The sequence below is a fragment of the Taudactylus pleione genome, unplaced genomic scaffold, assembly GCF_031769625.1.
Source record: "Taudactylus pleione unplaced genomic scaffold, aTauple2 ptg000129l, whole genome shotgun sequence".
In the NCBI taxonomy this organism is placed as follows: domain Eukaryota; kingdom Metazoa; phylum Chordata; class Amphibia; order Anura; family Myobatrachidae; genus Taudactylus; species Taudactylus pleione.
Genome location: NW_028284531.1, coordinates 321,945 through 347,237, shown reverse-complemented (window position 1 = coordinate 347,237; position 25,293 = coordinate 321,945).

Sequence of the window (25,293 nt, the reverse complement as noted above, 5' to 3'; positions counted from 1 at the left end):
ACATACTGCATATTACATGAACTTTCAATAGACACAAGCCACTAAAAAGTATGAAATAGAACACTATAATAAATGCATCTGCAGAGACTAGTCTTCAGTCAGAGCTGTGAGTAACCCCATTATAGGTTGAAATGGGTCAATGTTCAAAAGCCTGTAGCAACAGGTGAAGCACAATGCAGTTCCCATAAGATAACACAAAAATGATGGTAAACATTACAACCATGACACTCGCTGAAAGGAGCATGTTTGGGCTGAGTTCTCCATTGCACTCTTATAAAGTGGTGGGAGATGGCACCATTGTCACAAGTAACTGCAGATGAGAGTCAGCAGCAATGTATTTTCAGGGATAGGATCTCAAAGGCTGGTAGCTATGGGGAAAAGAAACAGGACCAAAGTCAGGAATTTGATACACCGGTTATCAAATAGGAGTTCAAAGCAGGTAGCTAAGGGATAATACAAAGTCAGGAAACGTAGCCAGGGTTTCAGGACCTCATTCAGAGTCGGTCGCAAGCGCCGATGCGCTCGCAACCAACTCGATGGTTGCGCGTGCGCAAGCCCCGGAGCGACAGAGAAATTCTCTCGCTCCGGAACTCGCTACCAAAGGGGCGGCTGTCGATTTAAATCGACAGCTCACCCCGTTTGGTAGGCGGGCCGGGGAAGTGGATTCCAAAACGAAGGCGTTCCTTAACTAACGCCTACCATTTTGTTGGCGGCCGCACTTACATCATCAGTGATGTCAGTGGGGAGCTTCCTGCTCCATCAGAGCAGAAAGTTCCCTGGGGCTTACGAGTGCCCAGACCCAACCTTAAGGTCTGGTCGTAAGCCCCGATGGTCGCGATGGTGTTCACCATCGCGACCATCAACCTGGTCGGTCATTAAGCTGTGGTTGTTAACTCACAGCTTAGCGATCGACAAGGAGGCGGTCGTTCAGGATGCAAGCGGCCGCCCTGATTCAGTGCAACCGCTTGCAACTAACGACCGCCTCTGAAGGGCCTGAGAGGTAGTCAGGCAAAGTCAAAATCCAGGAAGTCCAAAAGGAATCAGGAACAGAGGGCCTGATTCAGAGACGGATGCTAATGCGATCGCAGCTACGATTTCATACGCAACAGAAATATGCTAATGTGCTATGCGCTAAGATCACCCACTGCTGCCTTCTTACCTGCGTGCGACCACACATACCTACGTAAATATCTGTAACATCAACAGCCGTCTTACCCCTGCCGCAGCCTTGGGAGCTGTTCTGACACGCAGAGCTGCGTATGCACTCGCAGTGGCTAATTTATGCATGCCCATGTAACAGTGTTTAAATGGACAGTCACATCTGCGTTTTTCTGACAACTGCCCGTTACCACTCCCAAACGCTGACAACCTGTCACTCACTTTGTGATAAGATCTTCTGTGTGTCCGTAATGGCAATGCGATCGCTGCGCACGCAGGGAGGCTTATACGCATGCGCGATGGCAAACAATCGATCGATCTGCGTTAAATTTGCATTAACGTCCATCTCTGAATCAGGCCCTCTATCCGCTAGATCACAGGTAAGACCACAATAATCAAGCACAGGTACTTAGACTTTCTGACTTGTATACCTACAGCTTGTAGGGGATTAATCATGTCCAGTAATTGGACAGAGAGCCAGTACCATAAAAAATACACAGAAAAACTGAGCGCTGTGGTCTAGAGAAGATGAAGTCTATAAGCAGCTAACACATAAGGGGTGGCTAGCCCCTAATAGAAAAGATGAATGGAGAAGAAGGGAGCGCTAATAGAAATCATATACATTTAGTGTTAATAATACATCAGGGTAAGGTAGAAATCACATACACAAAAACATGTAAAATACAAATATAATACTCAAGAGTAGAGATTTATACTAAGCCTCATACGTAGTGTGAATGAGGACAACTGCATTAAAATGACATGTGATAAATGTCCATGGTTGAGAGGTAATAAATAGCGTGACAAGTGACCTATATGAGATCATAAATTGTCCAATCGTGTATAAAAAAGATGATTCAATTCCCAGAAAAAATTGTTTGGTTGATGGGAGTTCCGTAAACCAGCGCTAACCTGACTAGTGTCCTTGCACTGTGGTAGAAAAGGTATTGGCTGTAAGGGATCCAATTCCTGAGATAATCGGACGACCGGGTGGTGACTCTAGAGACTTGTGCACTTTCGGTAAATGATAATATATTGGAATAATAGGGTGGTCTATATATAGAAACAGAAAAACTTCCTTGGAAATAACTCCATTTGTGAAAGCTGTATCTAAGATACCTTTCAATTCTTCCTTGTAGATGAACAAGGGATTTGAGGTCAATTTAAGATAAAAGGATTTGTTGTTAAGTTGTCTGTGGGCTTCTAAAAGGTAGTCCTCCACATTTTGGATGACCATACTCCCGCCTTTATCGGCTTGTTTGATAATAATTGCTTTATCTTCCATTAAATTAGATAGTGCTAATCTTTCTGCTTTGGTCAAGTTATCTCCATAGGAGATAGTTGTGGTTTAAAGAAGTGTCTGTTATTCACTAGGAACTACTGCAAAGACTTTGCTGGAGACACACAGATCCCAGTGCCAGATTAAGGTCCACATGGGCCTGGAGCTGAAACTGATGAAGAGCCTATTGTGCGATGGCAAAACAATCGACCATTTGGTGGTTAAACATTGATATTTGTTAACCATCGATTGTTAATGGCCATCCCTAGTAAATATACACTTATCAGCTCGTCGGTCATTTCAGGTCCCCTCTAGGTATGGTTGACATGGCTTTGTTGGGTAACACACACTGTATTGAAAGCCCAGATTTGGGTATCCAGTAACAGAGGGCCTGATTCAGAGCCGAACGCTCTGACCAGAGCGCTCGCTCTGAATCAGGGCCCTCCTCCCTGAAAATGGAGCGGCCTTATGGACGCTCGCATAGCTGTGGGTTACCACCCACAGCTTATGCGAGTGTCCATGATGATGGTCGCGATGGTCAAGACCATCGCGACCATCAGGCTTGCGACGGAGACCCTGCGGTAGGGTGTCGCTGCCGCAAGCCCTGGAGTGATTTTGACTCTTTATCAGAGCCAAAATCACTCCCACTGAAATCACTAGTGATGTCAGTGGGGCCGGCTTCAGACGGTAGGCGTTCCCATTTGAACGCCTCCATCTGGCAGCCACGCCCCCGGCACGCCCACCAAAGGGGGCATGCTGTCAATCAACATCAACAGCACGCCCTCTTTGGTGCGAGATCCAGAGCGACGGAGAGCCCGTTGCTATCCGGGTCTCGCGCATGCGCACAACGGAGCTCCCTACATCGACCTGCTTGCGAGCGTCCTGTGCTCGCGAGCGGGTCTGAATGACCCCCAGATTCACAAAAAATAGAACAAAAAAAAGTATTTATATAATTTTCAAAAGAAAAAGTTTATTTTTTTAAATAATAAGGCATTTCTTTCCTGACCAGTACCACTCTTAGGGGCCAATTCAATTACATCTGAGGGGGGATGGGTTGCATAATCGTAGCCATACTCGCTCCCCTCGCGGCCTGATCTCGCCCTGGACTCGCTGATTTTCAAGGCTGCGATCAAAAATCAGTGAGTCTGGAGCTACTGTAAGTGCGGCATATAGCGGACTCATGGGAGCAAGTTATTTGAATCGATTCCTTCAATTAAAATGCACTATTCACTTGCTCAGTAAAAACTATTAAGGTGCCTACACACATAGCGATGTGATCACAATCCCACGATGTGTACGATTTCCCCCTGAACTCTCCCGGGAGCTCCCCGGCAGTCGTGGGCACGATTTGGTCAAAAAAGCTGCCAATTTGATTCACGATTTCACAATCTATCGGATCGCCCGCATCATGAGATCGTGCACGATATATCATGAATTTACCAAAACAACACAAGAGGCTCTTCACGATTGGTGGGAAATTTAAATAATAATAACAATGAGAGGGGCTAGCTAGGGGGTGTAAAAAGCAGATGCCATTTTAATCCTGTGCACATTCTGCTCTGCTACTAGTGAGGCTTGGTGTATTCCTGCTGAAACCTGTACATTGCTACTGTGCTCTTAGCATTTGGCTTGCCTTTTACAAAGTTTCTTGTACCTGCAAGTGTGTGCTACTTACCTGCAGGGCTGCCATCAGAAATTATGGGGCCAAGGACTGACAAACTAGGCAGGGCCCCCATCCCTTCTCCACCCCCCCCCCCCCACTAGACATCTGCACATAATTACTGTATCCTCTATGTTGGTCATTAGAGACTATATTCTGATATAATGTGCAGGAGGCCACCTATACCTTTTATTAAAGTACTCTGCTGATGTGCAATTAGGGCCCAATACAGAGACTTACAGTAATGCTGGAGCCTGCCAGGCAGCATGGGAGGGTAGAATTCCATTAAGCACAAGGACTGAGTCTGGTTCTCCCAGACTCTGTCCCATCGACTGTCTCAACTGCCTGAAATGTACTAAACACTCCAACAAAATGGCCTGGCCCGGGCCTGGAAGAAAGGACACACACACATATTTAACTTACCTGTCTCGCTTCTTGTTCTGTCAACCTGTATGCTCCGGACGCCGGCACCTCACACTACCCGCCCGCCGCTGCTCCTCTCTCTCATTCAGCGGAGCGGTGTGACGTCATGACGTCACGCCGCGCCTGCTTCAGTGTACAAAAAAAAAACGTTATTGAGGGCAGGGTAGCAGCCAATGTGGGAGGCGGAGTGGGAGGCGGAGCGGGAGGTGGCGCGGGTGGGTGAGAAATGACTCACATCGAGTCATTTACTCACAGTATTGTGCAGCGGGGGGGGGCCCGGCCGGGGGAATAGTGGTGGGCACTTGTGCGGGTGGCTGCATGCCTGCAGCGTGCTGCCACTGGGTCTGTCATTGCAGGGGGTATTAGCGGGTGAACTGGCACTAGCAGGTGCCAGACGGGCCCCCCAAGTGTTCGGGCCCGGGACTCCAGTACCGGCTGTCCCCCCCTGATGGCGGCCCTGCTTACCTGCATTCTATCCTGTTCCTGAATTCTGTGCTGATACGTCCCTATCAGTATAGAGTGTTGATTGCTGAAGCTGGGGCCAGGGTGATTAGGAAGAGGCCATAGCGAAGTAGGAGGAGAGCATGCTGGACTAAGGAGTGGCTGCTGCAAAGGGATACCCGCTCTCACATGTCTCTGCTGATGGAGATCAAGGAGAGCAAACCGGACGACTACCACAACTACCTGCGCATGGATGATGCCACTTTCCAGTAATTGTTGACTGTGGTGACCCCCCACATCCAGAGGCAGGACACAAAGTGGCGGAGGGCAGTCCCTACTGAAGAGAGGCTGGTGGCTACCCTAAGGTATCTGGCTACAGGAAGGTCACTGGAAGACCTGAAGTTTGGGACCCTCATCTCACCTCAGTCCTTGAGCGTCATCATTCAGGAGACCTTCAAGGCTATCGTTAAAGTGCTGCACTACCAGTATTGCAAGGTAAGAAAAAAAAAACCAACACACTACACATTTGTTTCTTGTGAAAGAAAAAAAGTTTTTTTGTTTTTTTTTAACTCTTTATATGAATGTGTCAGCCAATAAGGCTGCATAAACAAGACTGTGCCAACAACACTGCACAGTATTAAATAACATTTTTTTTTTTAATATATCTATTTTACATTATGTATATAAAATGTAGAAAACAGCATTATCACCAAATTTTATCAATCCCTATAGGTAGGCTGCCGTTTGTTATACGGTGCGTCAGACGCCAGTTTGAACAGGCCAATACACACATGGCACAAGTACAGATTGTGGCCCCGGCTTCCATCAATCTGTACTTGTGCCATGTGTGTAGTGACCTTGTCCAATCAGCGTCATCATCACCGTATACCATACAGCAGCACCTATTGGGAGTGATACAATTTGGTGATAGTACAGGCAACAATAATAAAAAAAATACCTAAAAATTACGAGTAACGGGGCAAATTTTCCTCTGCGTCCAACAGAGCACAATAAATGGTCTGGCTTATGGATGGGCTACTGGGTGGGGGAGTAACTTCCAACTGGGCTAGGGGGGCCTCACTTATGCGCCTGGGGCAGGCGAATATAGGAGTGGGTCTGCAATGTAAGTTGAGTCATGTAACTTGCTTTTGAGTGACCTAATTAATAGCTCATACACAAGCCTGTGGAAATTTATCTTGGTTCATCCATTTTTCGCATTCTACTGTTAATATGTGCTGTAAAATCAGGCTCTTGGGTGGGAGTCTATATAGGAAAAAAAATGGAGAACAAATATTATAGTCATGTTTTAACCCATTCTTTACTATTTTTCTAGTTTCCAAACACCGTGGAGGAGTGGAAGAGCATTGCTGAAGAGTTTGAACAACGTTGGAATCTCCCTAACTGCGGAGGAGCCATCAATGGAAAACACATCCGCATCAACCCACCTACCAACACCAGCTCATATTACTACAACTACAAAGGCTTCTTCAGCATCATTCTCATGGCAGTGGTGAATGCCAACTACGAATTTTTGTTTGTGGATGTTGGCAAGAATGGCCGTGCTTCGGATGGTGGTTCCTTCAAACAGACGGAATTCTACCAGAGACTCACCAACAAAACCCTCAACTTGCCATCACTGGACGAGATACAGCACAGCCTAAATTACGTTTTCGTTGCAGACGAGGCTACTGCTTTACATGAACATACGATGAAGCCATTTGCACAGAGGGGGCTGACCAGACAGAAGAGGATCTACAACTACCATCTATCCCGTGCAAGGTGCATTGTGGAAAATGCTTTTGGAATACTCAGCAACCGGTTCCGCATTTTCTACACCACCATGAACCTACATGTGGACAAGATAGACTGGGTCGTGATGGCGTGCTGTGTGCTGCACAACTTTCTGTGAAGGAAAACAACACAACGGGGACCAGTCACAGCTAGACCAGAAGATGCAGGACATCCAGAGGAGATTGCCCAGTTTACATCAGTGTCACAACATCAACCGCATGTGTCAAAGAAGTGAGGGAGGAGTATATGGCCTATTTCAACAGGCCAGGTGCAGTGCCATGGTAGGAGGACTGTCTGTAAACTAACTGACTACAGTGGACATTTGGGATTATTCTAAAAAAAAAAAAAGATTTTGGTGTATGAATTGTGTTGCAACTTACCAAAATCTCAGACGGTCCACTCACTTCTTCCACCTCCTCTTCTCCCTCTTGCTCGGCCATCAGGACGACAGACTAGCGTTGTGGCTCCTGTTCGCTGATGAAGGTAATCATGTTATAGTACCACAGTGTTGGATGATACACATTGTCGGTGCCTGCTCTGGAACTTTTGGAATTGGCCACTTTCTTCTTCTCCTTGATGTAGACCGTACGCAGGTTCTGGATTTTGTGGCGGACAGTTTTCAGGTCAGCATCGGCAATTAATTTTTTCGTGTAGTCCAACAACACCTCTAAAACTGCCAATTTCTGCAACTTATTATGGTATTGTGTACAGCTTAGCCACCATAGACACTCTTTTGACTGTAGGATCTCGATGAATCCAGTCACAAAGTCGCTCTCACTATCCATTGACATTCCTAGGAAGAATAAAAAAGGAGGACATATAAATATTTAAGTATTAGTGTACATAGTTTGGTAATTTTTAATGTTGTTAATGTTACTTTTTTATTGTTTTAATATGTTTTTTTTTACAGGATTTTAATATTTGTTATGGTATTGTAATTTATTTTTCTTTTACAGGAATGTAATGTGTTTTTATTTGTATTGTAATATTTTCTTTATTTACAGGAATGTCATGTTTTTTTATTTGTATCATAATGCTTTCTTTTTTTTACAGGAATGTCATGGTTTTTTATTTGTATTGTAATGTTTTCCTTTTTTTTACAGGAATATCATGTGTTTTTATTTGTATTTTAATGTTTCCTTTTTTTACAGGAATGACGTGTTTTTATTTGTATTTTTATTGTTTTCTTTTTTTTTTACAGGAATGACGTGTTTCTATATGTATTAAATGTTTTTTATTTTTTACAGGAATGTCATGTTTGTTTATTTGTATTGTAATGTTTTCTTTTTTTTTTACAGGAATGTCATGGGTTTTTATTTGTATTGTAATGTTTTCTTTTTTTTACAGGAATGTCATGTGTTTTTATTTGTATTTTAATTTGTTTTTTTACATGTTTTTAAAATATTTCTGTTGATCTCTGTCACAAACTCTCGGACGGATTGTGGATGCTACCCGTATTCAGGGAATTGGCTAGACCTATTCCTGAGGTTCGGAGTCTAATGTTCCAGTGGTTTTCACCAGGGACCCTTGCTAGAAGGTATGGACTTGGCTGCGTCTGACACATAGACAAGATGGTACCAGGGAGAAGACGTAAACAGGTCACAGGGAGTAGCCGATGTCAGAACTAGATATCAACATAGAACCAGGGGTCAGGCAGAATCAGAGTCACGAAAAAGCCAAGGTCAGAACCAATTATCAGGAAATGCACAGGAACGCTGGAGTATGGTAATGGAGGCTATACTCTGGCACTGGAGTGCTCCCAGGAACTTCCTTATATAGGTCAGTTCACACAGTCTCCAGTCAGCACTTCCCTAACTTATGTGCCTGTCTCTTTAAATTTTATACAGAGCGGCACGCGCCCCCCTAAGGGAGCCGCAGCCGCCTGCACACAGCCGTCGGAGGAGGGGAACAGCCGACAGGAGGTAAGTGGTGTTATAGCACACATTCTCTGCCGCTGGATAACGAGGTAAGTGTTATAATAGCACACATTCTCTGATGCTGTATGACGGGTATGTGTTATTATAGCACACATTCTCTGATGCTGGATGACAGGAGGTAAGTGTTATTATAGCACACATTCTCTGACGCTGGATAACGGGTTAAGTGTTATAATAGCACACATTCTCTGACGCTGGATAACGGGTTAAGTGTTATAATAGCACACATTCTCTGATGCTGTATAACGGGTATGTTTTATTATAGCACACATTCTCTGATGCTGGATAACAGGAGGTAAGTGTTATTATAGCACACATTCTCTGACGCTGGATAACTGGGTAAGAGTTATTATAGCACACATTCTCTGATGCTGTATAACGGGTAAGTGTTATTATAGCACACATTCTCTGACGCTGGATAACTGGGTAAGAGTTATTATAGCACACATTCTCTGACGCTGGATAACTGGGTAAGAGTTATTATAGCACACATTCTCTGATGCTGGATAACAGGAGGTAAATTACACTAAAATACAGAAATGACCCGCTACAAAGCGCAACATATTAGCTGCCAATTTCAAACTAAAACTCCTGGTGTCCACCCAACACTTGATACATACAGCAAGACAAAAAGAAATGGGTGTCTCCAGATATCGGCGCTCTACTATTACCACATAAAGTCCATCAATAATCGTTAACGTGGATCTATGATGCGTATTTTCAGATATACAAAAGTCTCCTTCTTTATCTTTGTCTTTTCTTCTCTTGATGTCTCAGGAGTACATGTAGACAAAAATAGAGAAGAAACAGAGGGAACAATAGATTGGTCCTTTCTTAAAACAATACAATGAACGTATTAAAGACAACCAATGGTCCTATCACACACCTAAACTCACATGAGTCGGTGAGGAAATAAACTTATAAAAAGTATCTTTTATCGCTCAAACACCTATTATGGATATCAGCAATTTTTAAGCTGGGAATACAGTTGGTGAGCGTACCATACTGACGTCTGGTGTTAGTTGTTCTTTCCTATAAAGGTTTCTTTTCGCCATGTGCAGAAATGGATCCGAGATGAAAAAATATTTCCAATAATATTTATTAAAACAAAATAAAAGCTTTGTCAGCTATACATCAAATAATTAAAAGGTTAAATCGCCATAAAAAATGTAGTATATGTGGGCGGACATATACTACATTTTTTATGGCGATTTTTGTCTACATGTACTCCCGAGACATCAAGAGAAGAAAAGATAAAGAAGGAGACTTTTGTATATCTGAAAATACGCATCATAGATCCACGTTAACGATTATTGATGGACTTTATGCAGAGCCGGCCCTAGGCATAGGCATTATAAGCAAATGCCTAGGGGCGACTCAGTATGCTAGGGGCATTCCAGCCTGAGCTCTGCCTGGCTGTCCTCAGTCCCGCCGCCGCCTGCCGCTAGCTATTGCCTGCAGCCCACTGCTCCCAGTCCCACCTACCCCAGAGCCGGCGTCGCAGCTACCCACTCTCTCCCCCATAAGCCTCCCCGAGTCCCCGCCTACCAGCCCACCGGCGGTCCAAGTACCGGAGCAGGTCATAATTCCAGCAGTGCAGTAGGAGGCTTCACAAACTTCTTCAGCCCTCCCTGGGCTGCAAAGATATTTTTTCAGCTCCTCCTCTTTCTCTGCGCCATTTGACAAGTGCAGGCCGGAATGATGGTGACCGAGGCTGCCAAGATTCTGCTACTGATCGGAGAAGGGCTGCTGCTGATCGGGGATGGACTGCTGCTGCGGAGCTTAATCAGGAATATTGTGTCTGTAACCTGTAGCTTAATCCTCAGTCCAGTGCCTCTGAAAAAGGCATGCTCCGCTCCCTATGAGTGCACTGCTACTCGAGGTGAGTAATATATATTGTGATATAGGTATAGATATGTATGTATATTTTGATATAGATATATATATCAGAGTATATACTGTGTGTGTGTATATATATATATATATATATATATATATACACATATGCCAGGGTACCTAATTCTCTGTACTGCCTTCCACTCTGGCCAGCCCCACTCCAGCCCCACTCCCTCTCTGCTGTTCTGACCCTCCTTTGCTCCATTCTGACCCCCCCCCTCCCTCTTTGCTCAGTCCTGCCTTTCTCCTCCTAACTCCATCCTGCCCACCCCCCGAGCTCCCATAGTATACTTGTTCCCAGCAGCTGGTCGTCCTCTTCCAGGTGCCGCCTCCCATGCAGTGGTAGCCAATGGGGGTCCAGGCCTCCACTATGCCCGCACTGGGCAGACCGTACACAATTATTGTGCGTATAAAGATATATATATACATATATATATATATATATATATATATATATATATATATATATATATATTATGCAATGTCCAGGACCGGCACTCCTCAATTCTGTTTAATTATGCCACGGTGCCCTCCTCATCAAACGACTGTATAATGTACACATCATGAGGCAGCACTCGTTGGTCTTTTTATCTTGATACAAAAAGGCATGGACACCTTAAGCCTTAGATCTAAGGATTAAGGTGTCCTGCCTTTTTGTATCAAGATAAAAAGACCAATGAGTGCTGTCTGATGTTGTGTACATTATATGTACTGCATATATATATATAGATATGACATGATTCATGTAGAATCATGTTTTAAGCCCCACCCCCTACACGGAGACCTGCGATCGCCGCGGGTATTCTCATTCTGCCCACTTCACTAGGAAGTGGGCAGAATGCGGGAGAAATGCCTACCCTTCCGGGGTGCGGGGGGTTACCCAAAAAATGGGGAGCCTCCCGTGAAAACCGGGAGGGTAGGCATGTATGAGATAAATATATGTATGTGTTTATATATACACACACACACAAATACTGTATATACTGTGTATATATATATATGTGTGTGTGTGTATATACCCCCCCCACCACACACTAGCCACACCCACACCGTGCTGGTCACAACCCTGTGGCTGCACACAATAGGCCTTTTTTCAATTTCAGCTCCAGGCCCATGTGGACCTTAATCTGGCACTGCCCATAATGCTGCCGCGATCGGAGCTCTCCGATCGGGCAGCGCAGCGGATGGCCAGGCCGGTCATGTGACCGGGATCTGCATCCGCCCGGCCCTTAGTCAGAAGAAGCTCATTCTGACAGTCTACAGGAGGAGCCAAGATGGCCTGTGCATGCCCTGCTGCTGCCACACCTCCCATGGGTCTTTGCCCTCCACCTCCATCTTAAGTCCCACTCCCAGCCAGAGCCAGCCATTATGAATAACGCAGGCTGCTGCCCAGCGCCCGCAGGTAAGAGTTTAAAATAACTAATAACAATAAAGCACAGCCAGCTACTAGCCACAGCATCATTAAATTTAGCTGGGGGAAATGCCTGGGGTCAATTAGTGTTTTTTTGTCAGTGGCACTGCGTCTGACAGTGTAATCTGTATGTGTGTATATATGTATATATATAAAACTATATTTATACACATATATATATATGGATATATATGTGTTTGTCTATATACATATATATATAGATATTTATATGGATATATATATAGAATATATGGATATATATATATATATGTTTATGTATATATTTATATGTGTGTGTGTATATATATGTGTGTGTGTGATATATATAGATATATATATATTGCTCCAGATACTTTCAATAACACTCTCCGCTATACCATGGCTAATGACAGTTTTTCAGAGCCGACGCAATATGTCTGTGAACATATCACTGATGCACAGTGGCCGACGGGCACCCGATATATTGGTCAATCAATTGATGTGTTATTTTTGGTGTCCGCGTATAAACAATAAGATTGGTGGTGGGGAAAACATAGTCATTTCCGACCATGCGCCTACATGGTTCACATTACAATTATCTACCCCCAAAATCTTCCTTCAATTGGAGATTCCCCTCATATTTATTCACTGCTCCAGATTTCAAGAAATACCTAGAACAACAATTTCTTAATTATAATAATGATAATGCTTCACATACTGACAACATATCATTGTTCTGGGCCGCATCTAAACCAGTAGTGAGAGGGCATATTCTGGGATATGTTTCCCATAAACGCCGTAAACTTAATACACGTTTTATGGAATTGAGTAAAGCACTATCACAATCGTATGCTATTATGTTACAAAATAATGTCGTAGAGACACGACGCAGTTACTTGAATAACAAAAATTTATATGACACATTGCGCACTGAAAGAGCCAAATACTACCTAGATTTTCAGAAACATCGATATTTCCGTTGGGGAAATAAGGCGGGCAAGCTACTGGCTAATATAGTGAGAAGTCAGAAAACATCCTCTCCTATTCTTTCTCTTAAAAGTCCTCTAGGATTACTACATAAAAATGAAGACATTGCGGCCTCTTTCCTACAATATTACACAGATTTATACTCCGCACAGGATGACAATCCTGCTCTGGGGATGAATTTTTTGAAAGAAGCTAAGTTACCATCTCTATCTGAGGAAGCCCGTGACTCCGTAACAGCCCCTGTTTCGGAACTGGAAGTTTCCCTAACTATTAAATCCTTGGCCAACGGAAAGACACCCGGCCCAGATGGCTTTAGTGCCGAGTACTACAAAATACTAAACCCGCTTGTAACTCCTCACTTAGTTTCCCTATTTAATTCAATATTGAAGGGAGGCACAACACCACCAGACTTTAATCAAGCTAGAATAATCCTTCTCCTGAAACCTGAGAAAGACCCCACATTGACCCAATCATATAGACCAATATCTCTACTCAACCAGGATTTTAAAATCCTTACCGGTATTATTGCTCAACGTTTACAAGTAGTATTGCCACATCTCATACACACCGCACAAACTGGGTTCATGGAAGGACGACACTCAGTGATCAACGTCCGACATTTGATTGCAGGATTAACTAAATCTCATCAAATGAAAAATAACCAAATGATCCTTGTCAGTTGTGACGCTGACAAGGCCTTTGATAGGGTGTCGTGGGACCACCTATTACGCATCTTCCAGTTACAACATTTTGGCCCTGACTTTATCACATTATTTAAAACAATATATCGTACCCCTATAGCATTCTTAACAGTTAACGGCCTGAATACTTCATCTATTAGATTACATAGGGGCACCCGACAGGGTTGTCCATTATCCCCTTTATTATTTAACCTGGCTATAGACCCTCTTATTCGTACCTTTTTGTTATGCCAAGAATGGCAAGGAATAAATATCGGAAATAATACTTTGAAAGTCTCCGCGTATGCAGATGACTTATTATTGTATTTTGAGAACCCACATTCTGCTATACCTAAACTTCTTCATATCTTGAAAGATTTTCACATCATCTCCGGTTTTTTGATAAATTATAATAAAACAGAGGCCTTGGCCCTACACTTGGACGCCACCAAAAATTGGAAAGATTCTTTCCCATTTAAATGGGCCAAGACAACTCTGAAATACCTAGGCCTTAATATACCGGCTCATCCCTCGGTACTATATTCAGTTAATTTCCCCGCTCTAATACAACGTACACTTTTAGATTTTAAAAAATGGAAGCACCTCCCACTCTCATATCTCGGCAGGTGTCAGTTAATTAAAATTATATCCTTTCCCAGGATTTTATATTTTTTTCAGATGCTCCCCTTGCTTCCTTTGGAGTCTGACTTAAAATTAATTAACAAGGCGATCAGCAGGTTTATTTGGGCGGACAAAAAACCCAGGATCTCACTATTCAAACTCAGCCAACCACCTACCTTAGGCGGAATCAATCTCCCTTGTTTAAAATCCTATGCTATTGCGTCAAATTACCGATATGCAGTCGATTGGATTAGAGGAACAAATGGATTTGCTGATACACTAATAGAGCAGTCTTTTAGTGTTGAGACTCCACTAGCTAGTTTGTTACACACACGACCCTCGTCTTTCCCACCCCACGTTGCACAAAACCTACTACTTCATACCACATGCATGGCTTGGCGACGAGCCAGAACCCAAATGAGAGTCCCTCCTAATGTCTCCCTGTTCCTTCCTATAGGTCATAACCCTGGGTTTGATGCTGGTTTTTTAACACAGATTTTCAAAACCTGGAACACACAGGGAGTGCGATATATATATCAGTTACTAGACTTATCCACCATGACTATTTACTCTCACAACCAAATACAGGAAAAATTTCCCTATATCCAAATTCCGTTATTCATATATTTCCAAATACGTAGTTATGTCAATACCTTACTCACTAAAATTCCCACTACTTCTGGGAAAAGTGGTTTGGATGATGTGCTGTCTCGCTGCTCCTCTATGTCATTTTCCATTTCTATGTTATACACCTATATACGCCGGGAAATAAATCTGGAGGTGGAAACTATGGGACTCGCTAAATGGCACTCCACATTCCCTGACATACCCCTATCTACCATTCTAAAATCTTTTGTTAGACTTAATAAGCAACTAATTTCGGCTTCGTATGCTGAAATGCAATACAAATTACTACATTGCGCCTATTTCACTCCCAAATTAAGATTCATCACAGGTACTTCCACAGACTCAAACTGCTTTAAATGTGGTCAACCTGATGCGGATCTAATGCATTGTATGTGGCACTGTGCGGAGGTACAGAAGTTCTGTACATATATATATCTACCACACTGGGAATTGCTTTTGAATTAACACCTGAGTGGGCTATGTGGGATATTGTACCATCATCTGGGTCATCCTGTCCCCCTAGAGGTGCGCGTTTACTACTAGCAAAGATTGCAGCAGCTGCAAAAAAAACCATATTATCCCAATGGATTTCCACTGACACTTTAACGCTTAATCTTTTACAACCTAGAATTACGTACCTATTTAATATGGATTGGCTAGAATTATCCCTTAATAAAGACAAGGAGGCAGAGAAATTCTTTAATATCTGGCTTCCATATGTTCATACATTAACACCTCAGGTTAAAGACACGATCCGTGCCGCAGTCCAACTCACAGCTTGGTATAATGAAGAAGTCTTATCCTCAGGTGGACCACCATTTTAAATCCTGTAAAGATACGTTCCTCGTGGATAGATTGTACCATACATTACTGTTGTATTCCTACTGATGTCTTGTCATTTTTTTAATTTTTTTTTTATTTTTTATTTTTTTTTTGACCAACATGCTACGTTGTTGATTGCAGTTTTACAATAAAAATATGTTTAAAAAAAAAAGATTGGTGGTGGGATTATATGCTAGGGGGCACCAGTCAAAATTTTGCCTAGGGCACCAATTTGGCTAGGGCCGGCTCTGACTTTATGTGGTAATAGTAGAGTGCCAATATCTGGAGACTCCCATTTCTTTTTGTGTAACAGGAGGTAAGTGTTATTATAGCACACATTCTCTGATGCTGGATAACAGGGGGTAAATGTTATTACAGCACATAATCTCTGATGCTGGATAACGGGTAAGTGTTATTATAGCACATATTCTCTGACGCTGGATAACGGGGTAAATGTTATTACAGCACATAATCTCTGATGCTGGATAACGGGTAAGTGTTATTATAGCACACATTCTCTGACGCTGGATTATAAGAGGTAAGTGTTATTATAGCACACATTCTCTGATGCTGTATAACAGTGGTAGGTGTAAGAGGTAAGTGTTACTATAGCACCAGAGCCGGCCCTAGCCCATTTGGTTCCCTAGGCAAAATTTTGACTTGTACCTGCTAAAAACAGGTGGCCCTCCTTTTGGCCATGGGCCTAGTGCCCGTCTACTTTATTCAATAGTCACCTGGGCCTAGTACCCAGGCCACTTCCACCTTATAGGGCAATAATTCCCTCTAGAGCCTAATGCTCCCTATGTAGTCAGGGCCTTGTGCCCGCCTATATGCCCACGGGCCTATTGCCCGACAGTGCCCCCACGGGCCTAGTGCCCGACAACCCTGGTGGTCTAGGGAGGGGATATATGGTAGGCCACATGGAGGGCCTACCTGCTCCATTGGAAAAGACTGCGGGGGGAGCTTTGTTGGATCTTTTACTTTCCACCCCCGCAGTCCTCTCCGGTCCTCAGCCGCAATCTTCGGCCGCTGGCCCGTCCTGGCCAGGGGCACCGCCTCTTCTTTGCTTCTTCCAGCCGGCGCCGCCTGTCTTCCTTCTTGATCATGGCGTCTTGTCTGTTCCTCGGCCGCCGGAACTCTTGCTGCGATGTTCTCTTCGGGAGGTCTTCACTCCTCCCTCTCCGCCGCCTTACTGCATTTCTCGCTCAGTGGTGTCTGATACAAGATGCCTCAAGTGGGCGGGTGATGACGCGGCGAGCCGCGATTGGCTCGCGGCCAGAGCCAAACACCCACCGCGGCCGACGCTGTACCAAGGCTACCGGATGCGGGAGCCAAGTCCTGCCCACTGCGCCCAATGATTGACCAGCGCTGGGAACACATACTCTGTCCCGGCGCCGGCTACCCGCCGCCTATGCTTCCCCAACGCAGGGAGCAGAATAGCATCCCAGCACCAGACGCTGATGTGTCCAGCAGGGGACACATCTCCTTCTGCTGTGCCTATGAAGGGATCAGCAACTTGATCCCAGCACGGCTTTCCACGCGGCAGCAGGGGGGAGGGGCATGCAGCACCAGTGGGGGGGGGACTGCGGCAGAGCCCTGGAATGCCCCTAGGCATTCCAGTCGCCCCTAGGCATTTGCTTATTATGACTATGCCTAGGGCTGGCTCTGTATAGCACACAATCTCTTATGCTGGATAACAGGATGTAAGTGTTATTATAGCACACATTCTCTGACGCTGGATAACGGGGTAAGAGTTGTTATAGCACACATTCTCTGATGCTGGATAAGGGGATAAGTGTTATTATAGCACACATTCTCTGATGCTGGATAACAGGGGGTAAATGTTATTACAGCACATAATCTCTGATGCTGGATAACGGGTAAGTGTTATTATAGCACATATTCTCTGACGCTGGATAACGGGGTAAATGTTATTACAGCACATAATCTCTGATGCTGGATAACGGGTAAGTGTTATTATAGCACACATTCTCTGACGCTGGATTATAAGAGGTAAGTGTTATTATAGCACACATTCTCTGATGCTGTATAACAGTGGTAGGTGTAAGAGGTAAGTGTTACTATAGCACCAGAGCCGGCCCTAGCCCATTTGGTTCCCTAGGCAAAATTTTGACTTGTACCTGCTAAAAACAGGTGGCCCTCCTTTTGGCCATGGGCCTAGTGCCCGTCTACTTTATTCAATAGTCACCTGGGCCTAGTACCCAGGCCACTTCCACCTTATAGGGCAATAATTCCCTCTAGAGCCTAATGCTCCCTATGTAGTCAGGGCCTTGTGCCCGCCTATATGCCCACGGGCCTATTGCCCGACAGTGCCCCCACGGGCCTAGTGCCCGACAACCCTGGTGGTCTAGGGAGGGGATATATGGTAGGCCACATGGAGGGCCTACCTGCTCCATTGGAAAAGACTGCGGGGGGAGCTTTGTTGGATCTTTTACTTTCCACCCCCGCAGTCCTCTCCGGTCCTCAGCCGCAATCTTCGGCCGCTGGCCCGTCCTGGCCAGGGGCACCGCCTCTTCTTTGCTTCTTCCAGCCGGCGCCGCCTGTCTTCCTTCTTGATCATGGCGTCTTGTCTGTTCCTCGGCCGCCGGAACTCTTGCTGCGATGTTCTCTTCGGGAGGTCTTCACTCCTCCCTCTCCGCCGCCTTACTGCATTTCTCGCTCAGTGGTGTCTGATACAAGATGCCTCAAGTGGGCGGGTGATGACGTGGCGAGCCGCGATTGGCTCGCGGCCAGAGCCAAACACCCACCGCGGCCGACGCTGTACCAAGGCTACCGGATGCGGGAGCCAAGTCCTGCCCACTGCGCCCAATGATTGACCAGCGCTGGGAACACATACTCTGTCCCGGCGCCGGCTACCCGCCGCCTATGCTTCCCCAACGCAGGGAGCAGAATAGCATCCCAGCACCAGACGCTGATGTGTCCAGCAGGGGACACATCTCCTTCTGCTGCGCCTATGAAGGGATCAGCAACTTGATCCCAGCACGGCTTTCCACGCGGCAGCAGGGGGGAGGGGCATGCAGCACCAGTGGGGGGGGGACTGCGGCAGAGCCCTGGAATGCCCCTAGGCATTCCAGTCGCCCCTAGGCATTTGCTTATTATGACTATGCCTAGGGCTGGCTCTGTATAGCACACAATCTCTTATGCTGGATAACAGGATGTAAGTGTTATTATAGCACACATTCTCTGACGCTGGATAACGGGGTAAGAGTTGTTATAGCACACATTCTCTGATGCTGGATAAGGGGATAAGTGTTATTATAGCACACATTCTCTGATGCTGGATAAGGGGATAAGTGTTATTATAGCACACATTCTCTGATGCTGGATAATAGGGGGTAAGTGTTATTATAGCACACATTCTCTGACGCTGGATAACGGGGTAAGTGTTATTATAGCACACATTCTCTGACGCTGAATAACAGGGTAAGAGTTGTTATAGCACACATTCTCTGATGCTGGATAAGGGGATAAGTGTTATTATAGCGCACAATCTCTGATGCTGGATAATAGGGGGTAAGTGTTATTATAGCACACATTCTCTGATGCTGGATAACGGAGTAAATGTTATTATAGCACACATTCTCTGATGCTGGATAAGGGGATAAGTGTTATTATAGCACATTCTCTGATGCTGGATAACGGAGTAAATGTTATTATAGCACACATTCTCTGATGCTGGATAAGGGGATAAGTGTTATTATAGCACACATTCTCTGATGCTGGATAACAGGGGATAAGTGTTATTATAGCACACATTCTCTGATTCTGGATAACTGGATAAGAGTTATTATAGCACACATTCTCTGATGCTGGATAACGGGGTAAGTGTTATTTTAGCACACATTCTCTGATTCTGGATAACAGGGGTAAGTGTTATCCAGCATCAGAGAATGTGTGCTATAATAACGGGTAAGTGTTATTATAGCACACATTCTCTGATTCTGGATAACGGGGTAAAAGTTATTATAGCACACATTCTCTGATGCTGGATAACGGGGTAAGAGTTATAGCACACATTCTCTGATGCTGGATAACGGGGTAAGAGTTATTATAACACACATTCTCTGATTCTGGATAACGGGGTAAGAGTTATTATAACACACATTCTCTGATTCTGGATAACAGGGTAAGTGTTATTATAGCACACATTCTCTGTATTTCAGTGAGTGAGGACCAGAACATAAAGGAATATATATAGAATCAGAAATATAAATGATAATCAGAAGTAAAACCTCAGTACCATTGTTTCTTGAGTAATCTCATATGTTTTATGCCCTAGTCCCCCTGTATGTGCACTGATTGTTGTAATCTCTACTTTAAATTTTTGTACTGCCTCCATGAGTTCTGTTTGCAAAGCTGCCATGGTCGATGACTTGTTGTTTTTGTTGCTAAAGAAAGATGTTGCATCAGCTGCAGGTTTGTAGTTTATTTGTGCCACAATATCAGAGGAGAAGATATTTGTTGCAAATCATCAGAATAGAAAATGAATTGGAGACTTGTGTGATTTGTCCATACACTCTTGGCCAGGCAATTACATTATAAACTGGAGAGTGCATATACGCTGATCAGTGCTGTAACACTGTAGAGAGATTAGACTCCCAAAAAAGGAATAATCCCAGGTTAGAAAATTAAGAAATGTGGGAATAGGACTAGTCACTTCTGATCATTGTTAGTCTGCAATTTAATAGCAGAGTAGCCTTATTGGTTATAATTGTAGTTATCCAAGAGGTGGCAGCAGATACTCACATTTGGATTATTGAGTACAGCAGTTCTGATTTTTCCTGGAGCCATAGAATATGCAAGTGAGAGGACCACTACTAACTCCAGGCCAGGGATCTGTACAGTCTGCAAGACTCGGATGCCCCACAGAAACCAGAGGCCAGTAAAGCACTAATCTACAGCAGACATAAAATACACTATCACCAGTGAAAAGACCCACTTCCACCAACAATAAGCATACTGTATATTTAGGAAGGTATACTGTGGATGTTGCATCTGGATGGGCCATAGCAGGATAAATGGGATCCGGTCACTATTCCGGCTCATGGGTGCAGACGCTTAGAATATCGGCGCCAGAATCCCGACACCTGTCAGAATCCCGGTGCCGGTATCCCGAAGGGAGAGGGTTAGGGTTAGGTACTAGGGGGAAGGTTAGGCACTAGGGGGTAAATTTACTAAGACCCGTGTTGCTCCCAATTTGCATTTTCGGGTGATAATATCACTTTTCTGTGAATCGGGAATTTACTATCATTAAAGTTGGGTGATTTCTTCATTTTTTTTCAGCTTGAAGTCGGGTGGTTTAATGCTGCAAATTCGGTCGTTTTGAACAATAGAAATGATATCACCATCCGATTAAATCGGAAGTACTTTACGCTTTTTTAATACAAATCGGGAATTTACCATTATTCGTTTTGCTAAAGTCGGCTGTTTTACACTCAAATCAGGGACTCAATAGAAGTTTTGAATGCACCACCTCCTCAGCTGCAAGTTGCCATCGAACATACACAAATCAGTGTGATTTGTGTATATTTCTGAATGGCAAGTGTGTTCTAAGGGTTATTTTTAAAAAAAATTATGTGAGGTCCTCCCCCAAAAGGCTAACCAGCCCCGGACTTGCCAGCCTGTCCTGGTACCTAAAATTACGGGGATCAAAACCTGTAAGGTTCCACCAGAAATTAGGTACCAGCACCGGGCTGCAGGCCAGTCCTGGTTTTAATTATAGGGGGAAACAAATTGCGTAGGGGTCCCCCTATAATTAAAACCAGCACTGGACCCTTTCTAGCGGGGGGGCTGATGCCACAGCCAGGGGAGCCCTTTCACTGGGCCCCCCAGCGTTAGTCCTGACCACTAGTCAGCCAGGGATCCCTGGGGAGTTGGGAACTCCCCCAATAAAGGGGTCCCTCTCTACAGGGCACCCCTGGCCTAGGCTGATAACCTGGAGCTATCCCTGCCACCCTAGGGTGGTGGGTTTATAGTGTATGTAGTGTGTAAAAAATAGAATTAACAACATTGTCTTTACAGTGGAACTACAGGTTCCAGCAAGCCTCCCCAGCATGCTGGTACTTGGAGAACCACAAGTACCAGCATGCGGGGCATTAATGGCCCGCTGGTACCTGTAAAAAAATGTGTAAGAAAACACAACGCACACACCGTGAAAGTACAGTTTTATTTCATACACACACACACACACACACACACAAAAGCATGTTAAAATTTATGTTCCATTTTATAGGGACCTCCATTTCCAACGTTTGCAGTGACAGATTGATCATAACCTGAAGTACATGTTCCAGTCTGTGTAGCACTGATGAAAGTATACTTTTCATGCCAGCAACAATGAAATTTACATTATTGTCTGCTACTACACAACAAGCTTGTGGTGCTCTTGGACACCACCTAACTTTTATATTATTAAGATCTGAAGACATTTCTGACTTTTTCTTACAACTCCGCATGTATAATGGTGCTTAATTACATGTTGCTGATGATGAGGAGGATTACAGTGGCTTGTTCTGCTGACAGTATTTGTTGCTGCCTCGGTCCATTTTGTCACTTCTTGCCATATTCCAGCTTGCTCATTGCAGTTCAGAGTAGTTACCCAGTGGGCAGTATTGCTCATACAGCACCTGATTCAGCAGCGGGCAAATATGCTAATGCCTGCCAAAGCTCAGCCAGCATAAAGACGCCCACTGCTTCTTTCTCATATCCGTTCATGTGTGATAGGTCGCTGTTCTGCATAAACATCGGTACCATCGACGCACATTGGCAAGTCACACAGCATTTACACCAGCTCTGTCCAGCCGAAAATTCTGCAAGTCTCCTAGGTTGCAGACAGTTCTCATGCTGCGTATGCAATCGCAGTGGCTAATTTATGCATGCCCATGAAACTGCGTTCAAATGGACAGAAATGTCTGTATTTTTCCAACCACCCCACCACCACCACCCCCAAATGCTGACAGCATGTCACTCACTTTGCGATGGATTCCTCTGTGCGTCCATAAACGCAATGCGATTGCTGCACACGCGCAGTGTCACTTATGCGTAATCGCCTTTGCGTATGCTGCTGAATCAGGTCCACAGTCGCCATAAATGACCACTACTCCACTTGACAGGGATTAAGTGGATTGCATGGCAGGTGGATGCAGATAGTCTCTGGCAAACCATATTGGCTGTTTGTTTTTGGTCTGCATAGTAAAAGGTCACAGCGCCAGCACTAAAAGGTGCAGTTTGTATTATAACCTCAAGAATGAGATTTTGACCATATAAGAAACACTGGCATAAACTGTCTGAAGAGGCAGGCAGTGCTCCCGCTAAATGCGTTACAAGTTTATGTAAGATGTATCTAATGGTCTCCTATGTATTAAGGATGAGATTGAACTACTGATCTGTGATGAGTATCCAATAAACTACTGGTTTAGTGCCTAAGAGTGTAGGGTGCGGATCTGCATTCCCTATATTTAAAAAAATAGTGCAAACTTGGGATCTTCCACCTAGGCCCCAAACACTCCATCAGCTCTCAGAATGCGCTCTCAGAATGCTGAGGATTCCACAGATTTAATTAACATTAATTCTTGGGTTACCAATTCAATATCTTTTCTATTCAGCAACTAAGCTCTTCCTGACTCTGAAAATATTCAGTCACAGAAGGTTGGAGAGTAAAACTGGATCAGCTGGTCATACTACACAAAAGGAAGGATATTGTAGTGGAGCATCATCATCTAATGCGCTTATATTGGTAATCTCACTTAGAGTATATTGTTCTTCATCTGATGCAGCAATATTAAATTTAAAATGATGGTATGCGTTCACATCCTCTGCTGCTGAGATTTTGTAATCAGGAACACTCAGCCAATAAACACTTCCCCATAGACTTCAGTGGTGGGAATGGGTGGGTTATTTGAGGTATATGGCGAAGTGTTTATTGGCTGAGAAGGCCTGGGACTTGGCTCTCTTAGCCAATCTATGGTAGGCCCATAGATTTTTATGGAAAAGGCTTCGGATGGGGCTTTATTTGAGTAGTATTAAGTCTGGTGGGCTTGCTTATTTTTCCAAAATGGGATTCTACTTGGAGAAGTGTGTGTAATAAAATATGACAACACTCGGTGTGTGTATTGTCTTTATTTAAATATTTCTTTTACATAAGGACTACAGACAGCAGGCCTTTCATGCCTGGGCTTGCTTGTACTTGTGGTTCTCAAAGTGCCAGTAAGCGGGGTAGGCTTGCTGGGACCTGTAGTCCCCATGTAAAAGACAATATTATTTCTGTTTTTTACACAATCAACTCTGTGCAAACCACCCAGAGTTGCAGAGGACAGCCCTGAGCTATCAGTCTGTGGTCTGCTTGGGGGTAGACCACTTTTTGGGGAAGTCCCCACATCCCGAGGAATCCCTGGCCTGGTCTAGTGTGGGGTTGTGAATGCTTGGGCCGAGAGACCCCGTCAAGTGTGTCCCCTGCTGTGGCATTACACCCCCGCTATTTAGAGCCCAGTGCTGGTTGTGGATAATACGGGGGAAACTGACCAATTTTGTCCCCCATATCTCCACAACTAGGACCAGCTCACAGACCCTGGGGCTGGTTAATGAAAATACAGGGGCCCCCTACATTTTTTTTACCCTGCATTTTCAAAACCAGGACCAGCACAAAGCCTCAAGCCTGTTATGTTTTTTTTTCGGGGGGGGGGGGGGGGGCTAATTTATTCTATTTTGTTAACACTTTAATTCCATTTTAACACAGAAGCCTGCATGGATCTCACTGATCTGTGCAGGCTTCTGCTAAACACGCTGCTGCCAATGGTTACATTGGCTAACTTGCATCTTATAATGAATCATTACAATTTGCAAGTTTTCCTGCAGTGACAATAGCATCAAACTTGCATTAACTTGCATTTCAGATCAACTCGCACCTTCCAACTCACAGGCTATTACATACTGCGAGTTTGGAAACAAACTGTCATCATACTCGCAGCAAGTCGATACAAGTCCATACTCGCACAAAAAATCGGACCCAATTACATTTCGCCCATAATTCTTTTACTGAAATATCAACTATTAATACTCTTTTATTATATAGAAGCACAGGTGCAAAGTGCTGTCCACATAGCAAAAAACCCACACCTGCAGGAAAATAATCGGAGGTGCAGGTTTTTTGCTTTTCTCGCAGCCTATTGAATATGCCCCTATGTGCTCGTGAGTGCCAGAGTGAAGCCAGGGATATTTATGTTTGTTGTGACTCTCATGAAAATGGTGTCTTTGTAAATCCAGTTTCCTGCTGTGTCTCATAAAATACTTGTCATATATTCCACTGAGGGAGAGCACACTGGGGGTCATTCAGACCCGCTCGCGAGTGCAGGACGCTCGCAAGTGGGTCGATGGTGCGCATGCGCGAGACCCGGCTAGCGACGGGATAGCCGTCGCTCCGGGTCTCGCACCAAAGGGGGCGTGCTGTCGATGTTGATTGACAGCACGCCCCCTTTGGTGGGCGTGCCGGGGGCGTGGCTGCCAGACGGAGGCGTTCCCATGGGAATGCCTACCGTCTGAAGCCGGCCCCACTGACATCACTA